This window comes from Musca vetustissima, unplaced genomic scaffold (genome assembly GCF_032173495.1).
Source record: "Musca vetustissima isolate MV318-11 ecotype Yass unplaced genomic scaffold, APGP_CSIRO_Mvet_v1 utg6038, whole genome shotgun sequence".
NCBI lineage: Eukaryota > Metazoa > Arthropoda > Insecta > Diptera > Muscidae > Musca > Musca vetustissima.
In genome coordinates this window covers 212,655-225,129 of record NW_026880962.1, presented here as the reverse complement: position 1 = coordinate 225,129, position 12,475 = coordinate 212,655, and positions in this window count along the sequence as shown.

The window sequence follows — 12,475 nt, the reverse complement described above, 5'->3', positions numbered from 1 at the left end:
ACTGTTATTACTTTATCTCATATCCCAACGAACCCAAGAAATTGGATTTGTTTAAGGACATTACCTTATTTTATGTTGGAAAATATTAGAAATGTTGACCCTTGTCGGCTAGATATTATATATGTATTTGTTTTTTTTTTATATATATATATACACATATATATATATATATATATATATATATAATTATAATTTGATATTCCCCATCTTTGAACTTGATAAAAGTTTGGAAAAAATATGGCTATATTCAAAATTAGGGTCAAATCGTTTGCTAATTATGCCAGAGTATATTTCTATTAAAAAGGAATTAAATTTTAACAAAGTAATAATAAATTATTAATTTATATATATAAAGTCGTTAAAAACTCCAAATTCCCCATATATCTTTAAATCCTGTGCCCATATTATTATATATTCCCCATACTTATATATGTAATGCTGTCTTCTGCATATTTTTGGAGATCCAGTTTTATAATTTCCCTTCACAAATCTGGTAGTAGAAGAAACATTGAAAATTATAGAGGAATTGCAAAATTAAGTGTTTTTCCCAAGCTATTTGAATTACTTGTAACGCGTAGGTTATTCCATATTGTTGCCCCTGTTGTATCTCCATCTCAACATGGTTTCTTAACTAATATATAAGACCTAACATGTTATGTCCATAATGGTTTTATAAATGATTAAAAATGTGATTTACTGACTTTAGTAAATCGTTTGACACACTAGCACATCAACTATTATTGAATGAATTGGACATCATGGGTTTCCCATCATTATTCTTAAAATGGATATCTTCTTACCTACAACACCGTACACAAAAATTATTATTTAATGAAATTTTCCCTAAGAGTATAACTATTGCTTCAAATGTTCCACAAGGCAGTCACTTAGGTCTTGTATTATTTGTTCTGACTTAAATAAACTCCCATCAGCTATTACAACGTCGAGTGCTGAAGTTTGCATGTCTCCAAATCTCAAGAAATACAAAAAATTATCTTTCTTTAGAAGACGACATGTGCCCTCTAATTACTCAATAGGATCGTACACACTAGAGAATATACACTCCCCTTTGTTGGTATTGGTGTTATTCTAGATAATGTACTACGTTTCCACTTGTGTCAATAAAGCAAAGTCATTGTTATGGTGTTTTTACACGGTATGTATTTTACATATATGCTGTCACTTATTTCATCCATATGTAATTCCTTATGTGTTTCAAAATTAGCAGTGTACACAAAACTTTTATTTTTTGTGTTCAAATCGGCATATGAATTTTACATATGACATAACCTATAAACAAAAAACACTTTTATTTTTTCTTAAATCAACATCATTTTTTTTATTAAACACCAACAAAATAATAATTTGTAATTGTTGCCTTTTCATCCTTTTCTTTGGCTTGCAATTGAAATATTTTCTTCCAACAATGTGTTTCATTCAAACAGCTGATTTCCTTGTGTTTCACATACGAAAATAGAGCGCGTCCTATTCGGAAAAAATACATGTGTAATTGCACATCGTTTTGACACATTGAAATTTCCGTAAGTTTCACATGACGAGTTCGATTTGCATATGTAAATAAAGTGACAGCACATTTGTAAAATACATATCGTGTTAAAACACCATTACACTTTATTAAACGTTGGTCTATAGAGTTCGATGATCCCTAGTGACCAAACTTCTTCTTGTCACTCTTGGTCGACCTATCTTGGAATATTGTTGTGTACTTTGAAGTCCTTTCTACAAGTGATATTCTGACAAATTAAAATCCGCTCAATGCAGAGTTAGCTCTCCCGCCTTATGAAAATAGATTAAAACTTATAGATCTTTCAACTCTTGGGAGAAGGCGTTTAATGCTCATAGCATTTTTTATTACTAAACTTTTAAGAGCCTCAATGCCTCAACGTAACACGCGTAACTACATTCCACTTAAATTTTATTTAGTCAAATCTAGTTATGAATTAAATACTCCTTTTCGTGGTATATGTGAGGTTTATAACAACGCAGCTAACAATTTTTCCGAAGACTCTGATTTCAGAATTTATTCTGAGCTTTCGGATTTTTTTTAGAAATTTGCCGATTTCTCTAAAATTTGTTTCGAAATTGGATCGATTTTCTTTAAGATTTATTTTAGAATTTTTGCACTTTTTTCTGGGTATTTTGCCGAAAATCTGCACATTTCGTATGAAATTCGGAGACAAATATCCCAAGCGGAGATTAGATTCTATATATACTCTCACACATAAATATATTATGGTTGGTTTTTATTGTTGTTATTGTGATGTTCATACGAAGTAAAATCTAAATTTTCTTCCGAATTTCAGAAGAAATTTCTTCCGAATTCCAGCCGATTTCTGTCAGAAAATCTAAATTTTCTTCCGAATTTCACAAGACATTACTTGCTTTATAATTGTTTACCCTTTTACGACTCTGTAGATGTGATAAAAAAAACGCAATCCTTTGTATGTAGTAGTTGTATTGCCCTTGTTCGTAGTATACACATGTATGACCGACAGAAATGTTTATAGCCCGTAGTCCGGACTATTGGACTCCTCTCGTTATGAGGAGGTGCCCCCCTCAGTCGGTAGAGGCGGGGATGAGTGGCGTGGAAACGATAAAAAATATATATCAGTAAATTGATTTCTTAATAGCAGTTGAAAAATTCTAAAAACACCCTTATCGGTTTGTAATTATTATTATATATAACACTATACGACAAAATAGAGTTCATGGTCTGTTAGGTGGAAATTCCATTTGGAAATTAAATCCAATGGCGAGTATACAGTATTTTTCTGTTAATGCACATCAAAATCGGCAAACCTTTTTGTTAAATTAACCGAGGAACCAATTATTCGATAAACGCTTAAGGGGACCTCCCATACTCTCGATTTTAAATTTTCAAGAAGTTCGCCTATTTTTGACCACAAACTAAGTAAAATTGCCTTTATCCTAGTTCATACGAGAAACGTGTAAAAATTTGAAACCGATTGGATTTTTAGTTTTTGAGTTATTGTGCCCGCCATTCGTAAAGCACTGCTTCGAGAAAAATGCGTTTAAATTTTGAGAATCACTCTTGCCGTCACTTGATGCTGACACGCTTAAAGTCGACTAATCTTCAAGAGTGAATTAGTGTAGATTCGAAAAACGAAACAAAATATTTTGACGCCGAAAATGGGGGGTCCCTTAATTGAACACTTTGTTCAATTATAGAAATCACGCATAATTGGAACTACTAATAAATTAATGATCAATATTTATGATCAATATTTTTAAAACTTTTGAGTAGTTCCGATCCCTAAATTGTTAATATTTCCAATTAACTATAAATATGTTAAGAGAGCCAATTAATGTTAATATTTAAGAAGTTTGAGTAATTTCAATCCCTCCCTTTTAAATAATATTTTTTAATTTTATATATTTATATTATAATATTGTTTGAGCAGTTTTACATCCCTTTTTGGGCAATATTAATTCAATTTGTTAAAATGAATTTTATACTGTTAATATTTTTACCTTAATTTACATTTGAAATTGTAGGAGGAAATGAACATGTGTTTTGTATGCAATATGTTTTTGCACATCATATTTATTTTTTTAATTGTTGGTTGGTTAATTTTACAATTTCTTTATATTATAATAATCACTTTTTGTTATGTGGCTCAATTATCCGAAAAATACTGTATTACATAAGGTTAATCGTTTAATTTAAACCGGTAGACGAGCCATGTAAATTTTCTGTAAATTCGTAAATGTCTAACGTGAATCACATAATTAAATCATTTTGTGATAAATATTCCACATTTCTACATATTTTGTTAGTGTATATGGATGTATGGTTTTCAGAACCAATATCGGATAAAAGTGTATACGAATGTCACCCTCTTGTCTGAGAAGACACTGCTTAAAATATCATTAGCAACATCTTTGTAAAATATATAAATGTAGAAAAACATTCTTCGTGTCGACGATACAGTGAATTTGAAGTGAAGGGTATTTCAAGCAGACATAAATATTTGATTCTGACGTCACATACGTACATAGTAAATTATGAAAAGTACATAGAATAATGTATATATACACGCATATATGCGTCAATTAATAATAATCTTTCTGTCATTAAATGAACTTACATAATGTTGAAAACAGTAACAAATAACTTTCAGCCAATTAATTATTTAAATCTGAGCCAATTCCAACTAAATAGTGTTATTTATATAGTAAGTGTATGAGTATGTCAGATATTTGGTATTCATTACAACCGCCTATTTTTATTATTAGCATTACGTGGAGGTAAATGTTAAAAAATTACTTTAAAAAGTTGTTATATTGTATAGGATTTAGGTTTTTTTATTATTTTATTGATTTAGGTCTTTCAGAACCGCTACCTAGGGGAAATGATAACATTTCAGGGATAGAATATAAAAATTATTTTTGAAAATGTTAGAGATATGAGGCACCTATAGTGTCATATGTCATTAGATTCATATTGATGGACCCATTAATGATATTTGATATTGAGGAAACACACTCAATTCCATGTGAAAACTTATTATTCATCGGAAAAAATAAACGTTGATTTTTAAATGTTAAAAATCGATTTTATTTTTTACGTTAAAAATACAACTCTTAAGAAGTGCAAGTTTTTCCGTCAAAAGTAAAACTCATTTGAGGAGTTGTATTTTTCCGTCAAAAATAAAAATCATTTCAGGTGTTTTATTTTTTCCGTCAGAAAATAAAACCCAATTTAAGTAATCTGCAATAACTGTTTGGAATTCTGAAAGACCAAAGCCAATTGTTTTTCGATTATAAATTTTTGAAATAATAATTGACAATATTTAGGAAAATAATGAGCAATGATGAAATGGGAAGCAGGCGATCAATAATGCTATACATTTAAACCACTTGAGTTCCTTGTAGGTTGCTGACATTCGGTCGGGGATTTAAGAGATTTAACTATTGACAGGTACCACCACTGTTTACGTGACAGATTTTCCTTTTAAATAGTATAGATTTTAAGGGTAAATAGATTTTGATGGGGATGTACCTGAAGGAGAGGAAGAAATATTACGGAGTGCAAAGTTAGGATGTTACTCCTTTACTCGGTTATTCCTTTCGAGAGTTATCGGGAGTCAAGGTGGCCATTTTTATAAACAGAACACCAATAAATTTTGTATTGGGAAGGGAATCTTTTCAACGAAAAGTCATGGCTGTTTTGAACAGATCGGTCAATATTTAGCCGATCAATGGACTAATATATACATGTATGGATGCTCTACCCGCTAATGAGAAGTACTGTAAACGGTATTACCTATATAAAGTATCCCAAATCAACGATGATAGAAGCGGAGCTTGTCATTTCAATATAGAAGATCGTATTTATTCAAAACAGTTAAATTGCTGACCTGCTGATTTGCCGCTTAAACAAAAATGAAAAAAATAATGGCACATTGGAACAAAAGTCAAGAATTGGGTGTCCCCAACAATTATAACTTTGTAACATTGTACCCTCTGGAATCCCCCATATTTTTATTTTCAATAACATGTATAGAAGTGTGTTAATCGATAAAGTTCTAAAAAGTTTTGCAATGTCAGCACGTCTACTCTATCTGAGTAGTATAATTTATTGGTCGCGTAGATTTCTTCATACACTGATATTTTGCGAAGTGTGTTACGAGGTGGCAATGTAAACTAAAGCGATTATTTTTTTATTTGCCTCTGTTTCCTTTTAATATCATTATTGCCAATCTACTTCTCACCGCCCCGCACCGCATTAAAAACAAACCCCTTGTTAGAAGTTGTTTCGTTTATTAGCTCTACGTAGGTATTTTTATGTTTAGGTAGTTGTCCAAATGACCTTATTGGAATTAGTAAAAATCTTATCAGATTTAGATATATCTTCCATACATAATATCTCCATTTTGTTCCATATGTGGATAATTTCCATACAAGCTTCTAAAACTAACCTAAAAAATGTACGTCTAATTTGATTCAAATAATTTTCATATAAATAGATCAATTGTTCTAGCATTTTGTCCAACTCCGAAAACATTACCTTATTTCGTTTATAATATAATAAATATAATATTATTCCTAAGAGCAACTCTTACACATTCCCGATAATTTTTTTTAATATCGGTATTCAACTACATTTAAAAAGAATAATTCAATATGATTAATTCATAGAATATTGTTGTCACAAACCGCTACAATCGTGTTTGCAGTTAAAAATACTTAAAATTCTCGCCGACCGGTTTTGTTAAAGTTGACCTTATGGGCTATATTCGCAATTGTTTGCGCGGAACGGAATCCGGTTCAAGTACTTTTCCACAGCTTCTATGAGTCAAACATAATATGCGTCTTCATTTAATTAGTTAGGAGAAATAACAAAAAAAATTGAATTGCGATTGAATTCGAAATGAGAAGAAAATAAAAAAAGTTTTATTTACAAACAAATGAAATATAAAACCAGTGAGCGGAGCAGTATAGTCGAGCGGGGCCGATCATACGATACCCTACACAACTGCCTAGGAACTCTAACATTCTGCGGATGTTTTTTCTGAGCCTGGATATTTCTTGATATTTGCACCCTCTTGCCCGATTAGAGGTTAACATCACCTTTTCATTACACTGACATATTTTCCGAATGTTACTATTATTCAGTACAGCCCTTCTAATTACTTGTCCAGATTCTCTTCACCGTGGGTTGTGTTGTGATATTCGGTTTATAATTGTAGCCTATAGACCCTCTTGCCCGATTAGAGGTCAACATCTCCTCTTTCTTACACTGACATATTTTCTGAATATTACTTATCGAATATTACTAGATCGACTGGAAAAAAAATTACGTTTTCGATTCACTTTATACGAACATTTTTATGTGATCTTCACCGATAATTACATGCGTTGTCCTTTACCATAACTGGATCAAAGCGTTCAACGCTATATTTCTGTCCTCTAGTGTGGTAATGGGTTACTAAATAATATCTGAATAGGTAAGCGCCTGCAAATATTTAAGTGTAACTCTCCCACTCCCCGAGTACATAGAACAATAGAATTGGTATCAATTTAATATTCAACCACTCCTCTTGGATATCAACTTCTCGGGTCCATATTCTTCAGGAGTAAATATATACGCCATCGAATACAAATTTTGTAATTTTTCAGACAAAAGTCGGGGCCCATTTGGCCCGCTAAATAATGACCGATCTTTATCAAAGCAGGCAATCTTATTCTTTGGTCCGATCCCCTTCTCCATGTAAAATTTTGTAACATCCTGGCCATAATTGTGGCCTCTGGAGCGACCAGAAAAACCGACAAAAATTAAGTATTTGATCCATTTTATCCCCTAAATATTAACAGATCTTTACCAAAAAAATAGGGGCCTTCATTGGCCAGAACCCATCTTACATGCAAATTTCGTGAAGATTGGTATATAACTGTGGGCTGCATCGTGTTTACAAATTATACTGGAAAGACGGACACGCATTTCATGATCGACTCAGCTAGTCGAGATATGACGATCGGTATACTTAAAGGTGGGACTAATTTTTCGCGGCGTTACAAACTATTGGGGCTTGCACAAAGGTATAATAACCGAATATAGAATGTTATTTGCGAACCTTTTCACTCGATAGGTACTTCGGAACTTGCAGTTATTTGTCTCTTGTCTTTTAATCGTCAATCACCTAAAACAGATGACAATTGCATTCTACCCACAATTCTAAAGGTAAATAACCTGGTGAATACGTTAAGATGAAATCCATATATGGATCTTTTAATGTCAGTTAATGTGTATAGCTGTTATTGTTCTCGTATTTCGGATTTAAGGTTCTACACAGAATACTAATGAATTTTTGTGTACAATTGTACGTACTTTCATTTGCTTTTGTTTACCTCTTAATCTTTTTTTTTTAAAGAACATTTGTTCACTTTTTATGGAATATAAACATTTAGACGAAGTATTATTAAAATTCTCATTCACACACATATTTAAATGATATTGCATATAATTAGACCTGCATGTGGGTCTGTTTTAATTGTTTTGTTTTCTTTTTTTAGAAACAACAAATCATTCTTATCATTACCAAACAAATTTGAATAGATAGGTTAGTGTGTATGTAATTAAACATCGATAATGGAATTTTTTTGTTTGTTTGTATATTACTTTGCCGTCTGCAGTTCATTTTTTTATAAACATTACTCGGAAGAGGTACATTGAGTTCAACTAGTCATCAACATACCTCTTGCTAAGAGTCTGTCAGAATAGCCAGATGTTTCTATTGCAAACACTTGAAAACTGATTGATATTTCTTTAGAAACTAAGTACAATTGTTCTGGATTCATTCATTATGACACAGTTTCAAGATAACACAGCGTTCTTCGTTGGTACCTTGTTATCTCTTCAAAAAGATACAGTTGATATACACCCTATAATATGTTGTAGTTCACATTTAAATGTATCCATTCGTAAGCGATTAGTTTAAAACTTATGTTTCGATGCTTTATAAAATATTGGAGATTATATACATCGGATGTTGGAGGAGAAGGGACGCTTTTTATGCCCTACTGAGAAAACTATAAATGGTATTACCTATATCAAGTATCCGAAATCTACGATAAACTGTTCGCAGTACTATCTAACATTTCGACATATGTTTCATGCAAAAGGCTTTCTCTAACTAAATTATTAGCTAAAGCTGCTTGATCTATGCACCTAAGAGCGCTGACATAAAATTATTATGTATACTGATGAAGTCTATTAGCAAGTATTCGCCAGATTCAGCCCACCCCTTTGTATTGGCCTTAAATCAAAAAAATTATTTATTTAGTTTATTCAGTCAGTGGAATTCAGTATCCTTACATACTAAGATAATATATTTAGTTGTTAATATTAACTGCTAATCTATATTCAAAGAAATTTTTCATACAAAATTGATTTAAAAATTTCTTTAGACATACTAGACTCTCTTTGTAATGTATTATTTATTGAAATGTACGAGTTAATGGTCCATTTTCGACCATAATTCGTGCGGTGAAATGAAATATTAAACATAATCAATAAGCGTAATATCCTCGGTGGGACAAACATGGATACTAACGATAATAAATCTGGAGAATCAATTTTATTATTAAGTATGTCAAATATAAAACATGCAGATTGGAACTTTCTTCGAGTTTCTAAACTTTGCCATCTCAGTAATAAACACCTAGATTTATAAGAGGTCGTGTCAGCAATGAATTTTTTTAGAGCAAGCGTCTTTGAATGCTTTCTACACGAGATATATGGGAGTTGCAGTTGGGGTCCTAAATGATTGACGCGTATTCAAATTTAGATCTGACATATGCTGTATAATTGTGCGGAGGTAGCAGAAGGTGTCGACCGATTGGTCCCACCTTCGGATTTTATCTGTTTCCTAAAAATGTTACGACGTTACGCTTGGCACTTAATTTAAAATTTGGGATAGGTACCAGGAGTGAAGCGATAGGTTCTATCTTCCGATTTGATCTAGGTTTGGAAAAAATATTAAGATGATCAAAGTTTAGATCAAATCTGATATGTCATTCATTTTTTATATGAGACTTACAAATTATTAAAATATCGTTTGGTAAAAATTAAGTTGTGCAAGATCTTGGAAGACTCCGTTCGCATGGTAGTATAGATTTAATTTTCATTAAAAATTTGGACATTTTGATGGGGACGAAGCAGATGGAGTGAAAGAAATATTACGAAGTGCAAAAGTAGGACGAAATCGGTTGCTCCCTTCAAAAGTTATCGTGTTGCAAAGAGGCCACATTTATAGCCCGAACACCAATAAATTTTGTTCTGGGAAAGGAATCTAGTCAATGAAAAGGCATGGCTGTTTTGGAATGAGCGGTCAATATCTAGCGGGTCAAATGGACTACAACTTTTTTGGTACAAATTACAAAAAAATCATTCATTAGGGTTTACAAATTCTGATATTGTTTGATAGTATCATCACGCGAATTAGTTTCGCAGAATATTTGAGTCCAGTGTCAGTTGTGTAGGATAACATTCGATTGGCCACGTGCGACAATATAAATAAACTCTTCAAACAACTTGTTTTTCAATCAAATCGTTTGATGAGTTTATTTAAAATATAGGTATACAAGTAAAGACGATATAACCGCTAATGAGAAGTACTGTAAACGGTATTACCTATATCAAGTATCCCAAACCTACGATGATAGAAGAAGAGCTTGCCATTTCAATATAGATAATTTTTACCCAATACAGTTAAATTGCTCGGAGCTCTATAGTTGAGCAAAACTAAGCTGGTCAACGAAAAAAATAAATAAAATAAAATCATGTGAACAATTTTTTTATTGGAATGATACCAATAATTCTAAAAAATTCCAGCAAAGAACAAAAATGTAAAAAAAGTTTAAGGTGCTAGATATATTTTCTTGATGCTAAATTGAGAAAACTGCTAATGAGCCGCTCAACCAACGGCGAAACGTGTGCATTATTGTGTAGGACCTCTCTGAGTTTTATTTTCATTGGAAAGTGTTAATCACAAGCAAAAGAACAGCTGGCACATTAAAATTTTTCCAAATTTGTTTGCGGTATCCCCAAAAATGATAACCGCATAAAATTCAGTTTTTTTATTCATAAATTTGGAACATTGTACCCACTGGAATCTCTCATATTTTTATTGAAACAACATTTATAATCAATAAAGTTCTAAAACATTTTGCAATGTCAGCATTTCTACCCTATCTGGGTAGTATTATTTATTTGTCGTGAGATGTCTTCAGGTATCGATATATTTTGCAGTGTGCTACGAGGCGGCAATGTAAACTAAAGCAATTATTTTTTTATATGCCGCTGTTTTATTTTAACGTCATTATCGCAAATTTATTCCTCACCGTCCCGCACCGCATTAAAAACAAACCACCTTGTCAGAAGTTATTTCGTTTATCTGCTCTACGTAGGTAGTATTTTTGTGTTTAGGTAGTTGTGGTTCTTTGTTTGGCAAATTTTTTTTTATCTGAGTATCTTGAAAAGTTGTATTTAGCAGCTTAAAACAACTTTTTAGCTCAACGTTAGTTAGTATTTTATGTTAGAGACCGGTTGTGGTAACATGTTTTCCGAATGGCGGCCACGAGCGAATGAATGCAAAAAATAAAACCGCACAATGTAAATCGTAATTCTCTCCGTATTGAGAATATTGGATTTTTTTATTCTTATTGTTGTTGTGTTACATACCTACAACAATTGACTGGCTGTCTGGCTGGCTGTGTATGGATATTTGTACGTGTGTTATTAACACCAATTCTCAGATACTCCGCTGTATCCACTTTTGCCAACATGAATGCAACCTCATTCCGTTGTACTTGTATGGCGGGGGGTCGTATGTTCTCAGTCGGCGTAGCGTATTGTGTAAATTATTTTTTGTTTTGTTGTTGTTTTTTACTGTTAAATGTTGTAATATTCTTTATATAGAAACCTTCTCGACCATGAGACCCGACCGACTATGCATAAGTGAAGAATGATGACGCTATTTTTTTTTGCAATGTAATTAAAAAATGTTTCACTAAAAAACAATTCCACTTGAGGCCAATTCAGCTATTCATTTCGGATTTCGCTTTTTATTACTAAATTGGAATGCGGGTGTTTTTGTAATGATGTTGTTGTTATTGTTACTCGTTTATTGATTGTTTCCTTTCGAACACAGATGAAATTTTACTTATTTTCATTCATTCACAGAATTTCTTGCCAATCTTCCGGCTTGTGTTTTATTTTATCAATGCCAAAATCGAGCGTATTTTAAACTTGGAATAAAATAAATTATATAAATTTGAATTTTGTTGCTTTACTTTCTTTCATTGACCTTTTCTTATTATATTTCACACATTCAATCTTCATAAAATATTTCGCGTACGAAACCAGCAAAAGTGCACAACAAACATTTTCTAATCACGCGCAGACGAAAAACAACAAAAACAAACACGAACCGTCAAACATTACACCGAAACCGCAAACAGCCGAACAACCGAGCTCCAAACATTACAGTACGAGAGCATGAATTGAACTAATGAGAATTCGGCTACACAGTCGTTGATGTTCCATATGCCTGTTGTGAGGGTAACACACTTCAATACTGTTCGAAATATTACCTAGATTAGAAGATTAGAAATTTGTAGCATATTATTAGGCAACTAAACATTTTAGTTGATGTCGGATTTTGCACTGTTGTTGTTTTATACTTTAGGACAAATCGAGGCAATGGTTGCAAAAACATGATAGATAACACCCACAAATACTATTGCTCTGTTCCCGTATTTTTTAACTAGTAAATAGCGAAATGTTAAAATCACCCTCTGTCGATACAAATATAATTGCTCTTGAGGCGCGCGTTATACCTTCTAAATCGATTCAATTTGTTAATCGTGGCAGCAAATCCAACTGTTTAGACTTGTAATGATATAGAGTTGAATTGTCAGCTGTTATTTG